At 51.6% G+C, this 12,020-nt stretch overlaps 1 long non-coding RNA gene across 1 annotated transcript; it reads left to right on the top strand.

Moving 5' to 3' along the window:
• The first annotated feature begins 10,026 nt into the window (after positions 1-10,026).
• LOC142476414 (uncharacterized) lies at positions 10,027-11,446 on the top strand. The gene is made up of 4 exons (XR_012791656.1): positions 10,027-10,161; positions 10,691-10,745; positions 11,029-11,103; positions 11,356-11,446. It is a non-coding gene; the product is annotated as an uncharacterized LOC142476414 (long non-coding RNA).
• The last annotated feature ends 574 nt before the right edge of the window (positions 11,447-12,020 follow it).

The following is a 12,020-nucleotide window of genomic DNA, read 5'->3' as shown; positions in this document are numbered from 1 at the left end:
CTATCTATCTATCTATCTATCTATCTATCTATCTATCTATCTATCTATCTATCTATCTGTCTGTCTGTCTGTCTGTGTGTCTATCTATCTATCTATCTATCTATCTATCTATCTATCTATCTATCTATCTATCTATCTGTGTATCTATCTATCTCTGTATCTATCTATCTGTGTGTCTATCTATCTGTGTATCTATCTATCTATCTATCTATCTATCTATCTATCTATCTATCTATCTATCTATCTGTGTATCTATCTATCTATCTATCTATTGTATTGTATTGTATGTCTTTATTTATATAGCGCCATTAGTGTACATAGCGCGTCACAGCAGTAATACATGTGGTAATCAAATAAATAACAGATAATATAAATAACAGATCATGGGAATAAGTGCTTTAGACATAAAAGTAACATTTCGGAAGAGGAGTCCCTGCCCCGAGGAGCTTACAGTCTAATTGTTAGGTAGGGAGAACGTACAGAGACAGTAGGAGGGAGTTCTGGTAAGTGCGTTTGCAGGGGGCCACGCTTTATGTATCGTGTTTAGAATATCCACAGTGCTATTCATATGCTTCTTTAAGCAAGTGTGTCTTAAGGTGGGTCTTAAAGGTGGATAGAGAGGGTGCTAGTCGGGTACTGAGGGGAAGGGCATTCCAGAGGTGTGGGGCAGTCAGTGAAAAAGGTTTAAGGCGGGAGAGGGCTTTAGATACAAAGGGGGTAGAAAGTAGACATCCTTGAGCAGAACGCAAGAGTCTGGATGGTGCATAACGAGAAATTAGGGATGAGATGTAAGGAGGGGCAGAAGAGTGTAAAGCTTTAAAAGTGAGGAGAAGAATGGAGTGTGAGATGCGGGATTTGATCGGAAGCCAGGAGAGGGATTTCATGAGGGGAGATGCTGAGACAGATCTAGGAAAGAGTAGAGTGATTCTGGCAGCAGCATTTAGGATAGATTGTAGGGGAGACAGGTGAGAGGCAGGAAGGCCGGACAGCAGGAGGTTACAGTAATCAAGACGGGAGAGAATGAGGGCCTGAGTCAGAGTTTTAGCAGTCGAACAACAGAGGAAAGGGCGTATCTTAGTTATATTGCGGAGGAAAAAGCGACAAGTTTTAGAAATGTTTTGAATGTGAGGGGTGAATGTGAGAGAGGAGTCGAATGTGACCCCTAGGCAGCGTGCTTGGGCTACTGGGTGAATGATTGTAGTTCCAGCAGTAATGTGGAAGGAGGTAGTAGGGCCAGGTTTGGGAGGAAGTATGAGGAGCTCTGTTTTAGCCATGTTGAGTTTAAGGCGTCGGAGGGCCATCCAGGATGATATAGCAGAGAGACATTCAGAAACTTTGGTTTGTACAGCAGGTGTAAGGTCAGGTGTTGAAAAGTATATTTGTGTGTCGTCGGCATAGAGGTGATAATTAAACCCAAAAGATGTTATTAGGTCACCTAGAGAGAGTGTGTACAGAGAAAAGAGAAGAGGTCCCAGGACAGAGCCCTGGGGTACCCCCACAGAGAGATCAATAGAGGAGGAGGTGTTAGCAGAAGAGACACTAAAAGTACGATGGGAGAGGTAGGATGAGATCCAGGATAGAGCTTTGTTCCGAATACCTAGAGTATGGAGAATGTGGAGGAGAAGAGGGTGGTCCACGGTGTCAAATGCTGCAGAGAGGTCGAGTAATATGAGCAGAGTGTAATGACCTCTGTCTTTGGCAGCATGGAGGTCGTCAGTTATTTTAGTGAGGGCTGTTTCGGTGGAGTGAGCAGTGCGGAAGCCAGATTGTAGAGGGTCTAGGAGAGAATAGGTGTTGAGAAAATGGAGCAAGCGAGAGAATACAAGACGGTCAAGTAGTTTAGAGGCAAAAGGCAGGAGGGAGACAGGTCGATAGTTAGAAAGACAGGTAGGGTCAAGCTCGCTGTTTTTGAGTAATGGTATGACTGTTGCATGTTTGAAGGAGGATGGAAGGGTTCCAGAGCAGAGGGAGGAGTTAAAAATGTGTGTAAGTGTAGGGATTATAGTAGGAGCTAGAGGTTTTAGGAGATGGGAGGGAATGGGGTCAAGAGGGCAAGTGGTAGAGGGAGAAGAGGAGATCAACAGCGACACATTCTCCTCTGAGACAGTGGAAAAAGACTCAAGGAAGGCAGGAGGAGAGTTAGGAAGAGGTGTAGGATGGGGGGAAGAAACAGAGGGGATGTTCTGCCGTATGGATTCCACCTTTTCCTTAAAATAGTCAGCAAAGTCCTGAGCGGAGATGGAGGAAGGAGAGGCAGCTGAGGGTGGTTTGAGTAGAGTATCAAAGACAGAGAACAGTCGGCGTGGGTTAGACTTGTGCATGTTGATTAGAGTAGAAAAGTAGGCTTGTTTAGCTTGAGAGAGGGCAGAGTTGAAATAGGATAGCATAAATTTGTAGTGAAGGAAGTCTGCGAGAGTGTGAGACTTCCTCCAGAGGCGTTCAGAGGAACGAGTGGAGGAACGCAGCATGCGTGTGTGGGAATTTAGCCAGGGTCTAGGGTTAGAAGGGCGAGTGCGGCAGAGAGAAAGTGGGGCATGTAGATCAAGAGACGAGGACAAGACAGAGTTGTACTTTCTGACCAGGTTGTCAGGGTCTGTAGCAGAGCTGAGAGGAGAGGGAGGAGCGTAAAGTGGACTCAAAGTCAGGTAAGTGAATAGAGCGCAGGTTTCTGCAGAACCGGGGTGTAGATGGAGGTGGAGAAGGGGAGAAGCGAGATAGAGAGAATGAGATGAGATGATGGTCAGAGAGAGGAAAAGGGGAAATGGAGAAATCAGAGAGAGAGAAGTTTTTAGTGAAAACCAGGTCTAAGTAGTGGCCATCCTTGTGGGTGCTGGCTGCAGTCCACTGTTGAAGGCCAAAAGAAGAGGTAAGAGAAAGAAAGCGGGAAGCCCAAGAGAGAGAGGGGTCATCAATGTGGCACTTGAAGTCCCCAAGGAGAAGAACAGGGGAGTCTGAGGAGAGAAAGAAAGAGAGCCAGGATTCAAAGTGAGAGAGAAAGGCAGAAGGGGGATGAGTAGAGGTAGGTGGGCGATAGATGACCGCCACATGAACAGGGAGAGGAGAGAAGATCTGGACAGTGTGAGCCTCAAAAGGAGGGAAAAGCAAGAGAGGGGGGAATAGGAAGGGTTCGGTAATGGCAGACAGAGGAGAGCAGGAGCCCCACGCCTCCACCCCTGCCATCAGGGCGCGGAGTGTGGGAGAAGGAAAGGCCACCATAGGAGAGGGCAGCTTCCAGAGCAGAGTCAGACTGAGTGAGCCAGGTTTCAGTTATAGCAAAGAGAAGCAGGGAGTGAGAGAGAAAGAAGTCATGCACAGAGAGGAACTTGTTAGAGAGGGAGCGAGCATTCCAAAGGGCACAGGAGAATGGGAGAGAGGAGGGAGGGTGGCAGGGGATGGGTATGAGGTTAGAGGAGTTGACACCCGTATGAGTAGAAGTTGTATGTGGAAGACGAGGGCGAGAGCATGTAGAAATAAGACAGGGACCAGGATTGGGAGAGATATCCCCAGAAGCAAGGAGGAGAAGCATGGATAGAAAGAGGATGTGTGAGGATGATTTGTAGGGGTGTGTTTTAGTGCAGGGGATATAGCTGTGTGGTGTCAGAGGACGCAGGTAAGAAAGGAGTTCATGTGAGCTGAGAAGTGGTGAAGGAAGGAGAGATGGAGATATATGAATAGAGTTTGAGACATACTGAGGCTGGTAGAAATAAGTGCATAATTTGAGAAGAAGTGAAGTCACAGCAAATATAAATGGTAAAGGCAGCATCACAGCAATAATCTATCTATCTATCTATCTATCTATCTATCTATCTATCTATCTATCTATCTATCTATCTATCTGTGTATCTATCTATCTATCTATCTATCTATCTATCTATCTATCTATCTATCTATCTATCTATCTATCTATCTATCTATCTATCTATCTGTGTATCTATCTATCTGTGTATCTATCTATCTGTGTATCTATCTATCGGTGTATCTATCTATCTGTGTATCTATCTATCTGTGTATCTATCTATCTATCTATCTATCTATCTATCTATATGTGTATCTATCTATCTATCTATCTATCTATCTATCTATCTATCTATCTATCTATCCATCCATCTATCTATCTATCTATCTATCTATCTATCTATCTATCTATCTATCTATCTATCTATCTATCTATCTGTGTATCTATCTATCTATCTATCTGTGCATCTATCTATCTATCTATCTATCTATCTATCTATCTATCTATCTATCTATCTATCTATCTATCTATCTATCTATCTATCTATCTGTGTATCTATCTGTGTATCTGTGTATCTATCTGTGTATCTATCTGTGTATCTATCTGTGTATCTATCTGTATATCTATCTATCTGTGCATCTATCTGTGCATCTATCCATCCATTCCTGGGAGCGGCTCAGTGAGTAAAGACACGGACTGGCACTGAGTGTGAGGCAGGGGAACCTGGGAGAAGGAGCGGCTCAGTGAGTAACGACACTGACTGGCACTGAGTGTGAGGCAGGGGAACCTGGGAGAAGGACCGGCTCAGTGAGTAAAGACACTGACTGGCACTGAGTGTGAAGCAGGGGAGCCTGGGAGAAGGAGCGGCTCAGTGAGTAAAGACACTGACTGGCACTGAGTGTGAAGCAGGGGAGCCTGGGAGAAGGAGCGGCTCAGTGAGTACAGACACTGACTGGCACTGAGTGGGAAGCAGGGGAGCCTGGGAGAAGGAGCGGCTCAGTGAGTAACGACACTGACTGGCACTGAGTGTGAGGCAGGGGAACCTGGGAGAAGGAGCGGCTCAGTGAGTAACGACACTGACTGGCACTGAGTGTGAGGCAGGGGAACCTGGGAGAAGGAGCGGCTCAGTGAGTAACGACACTGACTGGCACTGAGTGGGAAGCAGGGGAGCCTGGGAGAAGGAGCGGCTCAGTGAGTAAAGACACTGACTGGCACTGAGTGTGAAGCAGGGGAGCCTGGGAGAAGGAGCGGCTCAGTGAGTAACGACACTGACTGGCACTGAGTGTGAGGCAGGGGAACCTGGGAGAAGGAGCGGCTCAGTGAGTAACGACACTGACTGGCACTGAGTGTGAGGCAGGGGAACCTGGGAGAAGGAGCGGCTCAGTGAGTAACGACACTGACTGGCACTGAGTGTGAGGCAGGGGAACCTGGGAGAAGGAGCGGCTCAGTGAGTAAAGACACTGACTGGCACTGAGTGTGAAGCAAGGGAACCTGGGAGAAGGAGCGGCTCAGTGAGTAACGACACTGACTGGCACTGAGTGTGAAGCAGGGGAACCTGGGAGAAGGAGCGGCTCAGTGAGTAAAGACACTGACTGGCACTGAGTGTGAAGCAGGGGAGCCTGGGAGAAGGAGCGGCTCAGTGAGTACAGACACTGACTGGCACTGAGTGTGAAGCAGGGGAACCTGGGAGAAGGAGCGGCTCAGTGAGTAAAGACACTGACTGGCACTGAGTGTGAAGCAGGGGAGCCTGGGAGAAGGAGCGGCTCAGTGAGTAAAGATACTGACTGGCACTGAGTGTGAAGCAGGGGAGCCTGGGAGAAGGAGCGGCTCAGTGAGTAACGACACTGACTGGCACTGAGTGTGAAGCAGGGGAACCTGGGAGAAGGAGCGGCTCAGTGAGTAAAGACACTGACTGGCACTGAGTGTGAGGCAGGGGAACCTGGGAGAAGGACCGGCTCAGTGAGTAAAGACACTGACTGGCACTGAGTGTGAAGCAGGGGAGCCTGGGAGAAGGAGCGGCTCAGTGAGTAAAGACACTGACTGGCACTGAGTGTGAAGCAGGGGAGCCTGGGAGAAGGAGCGGCTCAGTGAGTACAGACACTGACTGGCACTGAGTGGGAAGCAGGGGAGCCTGGGAGAAGGAGCGGCTCAGTGAGTAACGACACTGACTGGCACTGAGTGTGAGGCAGGGGAACCTGGGAGAAGGAGCGGCTCAGTGAGTAACGACACTGACTGGCACTGAGTGTGAGGCAGGGGAACCTGGGAGAAGGAGCGGCTCAGTGAGTAACGACACTGACTGGCACTGAGTGGGAAGCAGGGGAGCCTGGGAGAAGGAGCGGCTCAGTGAGTAAAGACACTGACTGGCACTGAGTGTGAAGCAGGGGAGCCTGGGAGAAGGAGCGGCTCAGTGAGTAACGACACTGACTGGCACTGAGTGTGAGGCAGGGGAACCTGGGAGAAGGAGCGGCTCAGTGAGTAACGTCACTGACTGGCACTGAGTGTGAGGCAGGGGAACCTGGGAGAAGGAGCGGCTCAGTGAGTAACGACACTGACTGGCACTGAGTGTGAGGCAGGGGAACCTGGGAGAAGGAGCGGCTCAGTGAGTAAAGACACTGACTGGCACTGAGTGTGAAGCAAGGGAACCTGGGAGAAGGAGCGGCTCAGTGAGTAACGACACTGACTGGCACTGAGTGTGAAGCAGGGGAACCTGGGAGAAGGAGCGGCTCAGTGAGTAAAGACACTGACTGGCACTGAGTGTGAAGCAGGGGAGCCTGGGAGAAGGAGCGGCTCAGTGAGTACAGACACTGACTGGCACTGAGTGTGAAGCAGGGGAACCTGGGAGAAGGAGCGGCTCAGTGAGTAAAGACACTGACTGGCACTGAGTGTGAAGCAGGGGAGCCTGGGAGAAGGAGCGGCTCAGTGAGTAAAGACACTGACTGGCACTGAGTGTGAAGCAGGGGAGCCTGGGAGAAGGAGCGGCTCAGTGAGTAACGACACTGACTGGCACTGAGTGTGAAGCAGGGGAACCTGGGAGAAGGAGCGGCTCAGTGAGTAAAGACACTGACTGGCACTGAGTGTGAAGCAGGGGAGCCTGGGAGAAGGAGCGGCTCAGTGAGTAACGACACTGACTGGCACTGAGTGTGCAGCAGGGGAACCTGGAAGAAGGAGCGGCTCAGTGAGTACAGACACTGACTGGCACTGAGTGTGAAGCAGGGGAACCTGGGAGAAGGAGCGGCTCAGTGAGTAAAGACACTGACTGGCACTGAGTGTGAAGCAGGGGAACCTGGGAGAAGGAGCGGCTCAGTGAGTAAAGACACTGACTGGCACTGAGTGTGAAGCAGTGGAACCTGGAAGAAGGAGCGGCTCAGTGAGTAAAGACACTGACTGGCACTGAGTGTGAAGCAGGGGAACCTGGGAGAAGGAGCGGCTCAGTGAGTAAAGACACTGACTGGCACTGAGTGTGAAGCAGGGGAACCTGGGAGAAGGAGCGGCTCAGTGAGTAACGACACTGACTGGCACTGAGTGTGAAGCAGGGGAACCTGGGAGAAGGAGCGGCTCAGTGAGTAAAGACACTGACTGGCACTGAGTGTGAAGCAGGGGAGCCTGGGAGAAGGAGCGGCTCAGTGAGTAACGACACTGACTGGCACTGAGTGTGAAGCAGGGGAACCTGGGAGAAGGAGCGGCTCAGTGAGTAAAGACACTGACTGGCACTGAGTGTGAGGCAGGGGAACCTGGGAGAAGGACCGGCTCAGTGAGTAAAGACACTGACTGGCACTGAGTGTGAAGCAGGGGAGCCTGGGAGAAGGAGCGGCTCAGTGAGTAAAGACACTGACTGGCACTGAGTGTGAAGCAGGGGAGCCTGGGAGAAGGAGCGGCTCAGTGAGTACAGACACTGACTGGCACTGAGTGGGAAGCAGGGGAGCCTGGGAGAAGGAGCGGCTCAGTGAGTAACGACACTGACTGGCACTGAGTGTGAGGCAGGGGAACCTGGGAGAAGGAGCGGCTCAGTGAGTAACGACACTGACTGGCACTGAGTGTGAGGCAGGGGAACCTGGGAGAAGGAGCGGCTCAGTGAGTAACGACACTGACTGGCACTGAGTGGGAAGCAGGGGAGCCTGGGAGAAGGAGCGGCTCAGTGAGTAAAGACACTGACTGGCACTGAGTGTGAAGCAGGGGAACCTGGGAGAAGGAGCGGCTCAGTGAGTAAAGACACTGACTGGCACTGAGTGTGAAGCAGGGGAACCTGGGAGAAGGAGCGGCTCAGTGAGTAAAGACACTGACTGGCACTGAGTGTGAAGCAGTGGAACCTGGAAGAAGGAGCGGCTCAGTGAGTAAAGACACTGACTGGCACTGAGTGTGAAGCAGGGGAACCTGGGAGAAGGAGCGGCTCAGTGAGTAAAGACACTGACTGGCACTGAGTGTGAAGCAGGGGAACCTGGGAGAAGGAGCGGCTCAGTGAGTAACGACACTGACTGGCACTGAGTGTGAAGCAGGGGAACCTGGGAGAAGGAGCGGCTCAGTGAGTAAAGACACTGACTGGCACTGAGTGTGAAGCAGGGGAGCCTGGGAGAAGGAGCGGCTCAGTGAGTACAGACACTGACTGGCACTGAGTGTGCAGCAGGGGAACCTGGAAGAAGGAGCGGCTCAGTGAGTACAGACACTGACTGGCACTGAGTGTGAAGCAGGGGAGCCTGGGAGAAGGAGCGGCTCAGTGAGTAACGACACTGACTGGCACTGAGTGTGAAGCAGGGGAACCTGGGAGAAGGAGCGGCTCAGTGAGTAAAGACACTGACTGGCACTGAGTGTGAAGCAGGGGAACCTGGGAGAAGGAGCGGCTCAGTGAGTAAAGACACTGACTGGCACTGAGTGTGAAGCAGGGGAGCCTGGGAGAAGGAGCGGCTCAGTGAGTAACGACACTGACTGGCACTGAGTGTGAAGCAGGGGAACCTGGGAGAAGGAGCGGCTCAGTGAGTAAAGACACTGACTGGCACTGAGTGTGAAGCAGGGGAACCTGGGAGAAGGAGCGGCTCAGTGAGTAAAGACACTGACTGGCACTGAGTGTGAAGCAGGGGAGCCTGGGAGAAGGAGCGGCTCAGTGAGTAACGACACTGACTGGCACTGAGTGTGAAGCAGGGGAACCTGGGAGAAGGAGCGGCTCAGTGAGTAAAGACACTGACTGGCACTGAGTGTGAAGCAGGGGAACCTGGGAGAAGGAGCGGCTCAGTGAGTAAAGACACTGACTGGCACTGAGTGTGAAGCAGGGGAACCTGGGAGAAGGAGCGGCTCAGTGAGTACAGACACTGACTGGCACTGAGTGTGAAGCAGGGGAACCTGGGAGAAGGAGCGGCTCAGTGAGTAAAGACACTGACTGGCACTGAGTGTGAAGCAGGGGATCCTGGGAGAAGGAGCGGCTCAGTGAGACACTGACTGGCACTGAGTGTGAAGCAGGGGAACCTGGTTCTATTCCCGGTGTCGGCTCCTTGTGACCTTGGGCAGTCACTTTATCTCCCTGTGCCTCAGGCACCAAAAACATAGATTGTAAGGGACCTGTGCCTGCAAAATGTCTCTGTAACGCGCTGCGTAAAACTAGCAGCGCTATACAAGAACATGCTATTATGTGTGTCTCTGTGTGTCTCTGTGTGTCTCTGTCTGTCTGTCTGTGTGTCTCTGTCTGTCTGTCTGTGTGTCTCTGTCTGTCTGTCTGTGTGTCTCTGTCTGTCTGTCTGTCTGTGTGTCTAAGACTACATTTCCCATGATGCTTTGTGTCCGGGGTGGGTCACGTGGTACCGGAAGTGAAGTGACCTTGTGTGAGAGACAGAGAGAGAAAGACAGCAGCATGCAGAGTGTGAGACTGTCCCCGAGTCTGTACCAGAGACTGCTCAGTGTGACAGCCCGGGGGTGAGAGACAGCAGCATGCAGAGTGTGAGACTGTCCCCGAGTCTGTACCAGAGACTGCTCAGTGTGACAGCCCGGGGGTGAGAGACAGCAGCATGCAGAGTGTGAGACTGTCCCCGAGTCTGTACCAGAGACTGCTCAGTGTGACAGCCCGGGGGTGAGAGACAGCAGCATGCAGAGTGTGAGACTGTCCCCGAGTCTGTACCAGAGACTGCTCAGTGTGACAGCCCGGGGGTGGGAGACAGCAGCATGCAGAGTGTGAGACTGTCCCCGAGTCTGTACCAGAGACTGCTCAGTGTGACAGCCCGGGGGTGGGAGACAGCAGCATGCAGAGTGTGAGACTGTCCCCGAGTCTGTACCAGAGACTGCTCAGTGTGACAGCCCGGGGGTGGGAGACAGCAGCATGCAGAGTGTGAGACTGTACCAGAGACTGCTCAGTGTGACAGCCCGGGGGTGAGAGACAGCAGCATGCAGAGTGTGAGACTGTCCCCGAGTCTGTACCAGAGACTGCTCAGTGTGACAGCCCGGGGGTGAGAGACAGCAGCATGCAGAGTGCGAGACTGCTCGGTGTGACAGCCCGGGGGTGAGAGACAGCAGCATGCAGAGCGTGAGACTGTCCCAGAGACTACTCAGTGTGACAGCCCGGGGGTGAGAGACAGCAGCATGCAGAGTGTGAGACTGTACCAGAGACTGCTCAGTGTGACAGCCCGGGGGTGGGAGACTGTACCAGAGACTGCTCAGTGTGACAGCCCGGGGGTGGGAGAGAGAGTGCAGAGAGACGTGATGAGGGAGAGAGAGCGCTGAGAGACGTGACGGGGAGAGAGAGCGTTGACATACGTGACGGGGAGAGAGCGTTGGGAGACGTGACGGGGAAGAGAGATCGCTGAGAGACGTGACGGGGAGAGAGCGTTGAGAGACGTGACGGGGAAGAGAGAGTGCTGAGAGAGACGTGACGAGGAGAGAGAGCGCTGAGAGAGACGTGATCTGTAGAAAAGATGTCTTGATATGTCTATATTGGATGAGAACTGTCTCTGACTGTCTCTTGGCTTCCTTTATCAGGTCTCGAGCTGTCTCTGTCCGGAGCGGAATCAGACCGTACGCTCAGACCGCAGAGGTAACGGAGCGGTCTCTGTCACGCGGCCTGACTGTCTCTTTCCTTTTTCCTCTGCCCGGGTCTCCTCTGACGTGTGTTGTTACGTTGTGTAGTTGAGATGTCTGTGTTGTTACGTTGTGTAGTAACTGCTGTGTAGATGTGACGTTTTGTTTTACGTTGTGTAGTTGAGATGTCTGCTTTGTTACGTTGTGTAGTGTAGATGTGACGTTTTGTGTTGTTGTGTAGTTGTAATGCGTCTGCGTTACATTGTGATGTGTTGTGACGTGTTGTGTTGTCCCCTCAGAGAGTGCTGAGTAAGGATGGGGTGTCAGCTGCAGGAGTGTCGTCCCATGTCACAGACGGACACACAAAAACTGAGGTGTTTAACACGCATACACACGTTGTGTAACGTAATACATGCAACACACACATACACTTTGTGTAACATAATACATGCAACACACACATACACTTTGTGTAACATAATACATGCAACACACATACACTTTATGTACCATAATACACGCAACACACACACACATTGTGTAACATAATACAACACACACACATTGTGTAACATAATACAACACACACACGTGCAAACTGTCTCCCTCTCTCTTCTCATCATTAGTCCAAGTCCTTTGCTGTGGGAATCTTTAAAGGGCAAATTCAGACCGAGCAAATCTTCCCCTATCCATCAGGTAATGTGTGTGTGTGTGTGTGGTGTGTGGTGTGTGGTGTGTGGTGTGTGGTGTGTGGTGTGTGGTGTGTGGTGTGTGGTGTGTGTGTGTGTGTTACTGCTAGTCCTGTATATAGGGTCAGTCCCACGTAGGGGGCAAAGTGACCTAATGACAGGGACGTGTTTAATGGGTTAAAGGGTCAGTCCCACGTAGGGGCAAAGTGACCTAATGACAGGGGCGTGTTTAATGGGTTAAAGGGTCAGTCCCACGTAGGGGGCAAAGTGACCTAATGACAGGGACGTGTTTAATGGGTTAAAGGGTCAGTCCCGCGTAGGGGCAAAGGGACCTAATGACAGGGGCGTGTTTAATGGGTTAAAGGGTCAGTCCCACGTAGGGGCAAAGTGACCTAATGACAGGGACGTGTTTAATGGGTTAAAGGGTCAGTCCCACGTAGGGGCAAAGTGACCTAATGACAGGGACGTGTGTAATGGTTTAAAGGGTCAGTCCCACGTAGGGGCAAAGTGACCTAATGACAGGGACGTGTGTAATGGGTTAAAGGGTCAGTCCCACGTAGGTGCAAAGTGACCTAATGACAGGGGCGTGTTTAATGGGTTAA

Source organism: Ascaphus truei, unplaced genomic scaffold (assembly GCF_040206685.1).
Source record: "Ascaphus truei isolate aAscTru1 unplaced genomic scaffold, aAscTru1.hap1 HAP1_SCAFFOLD_1586, whole genome shotgun sequence".
Taxonomy (NCBI): domain Eukaryota; kingdom Metazoa; phylum Chordata; class Amphibia; order Anura; family Ascaphidae; genus Ascaphus; species Ascaphus truei.
The sequence above is the reverse complement of the archived record's forward strand: the minus strand, read 5'-3'. Positions and strand labels throughout refer to the sequence as shown.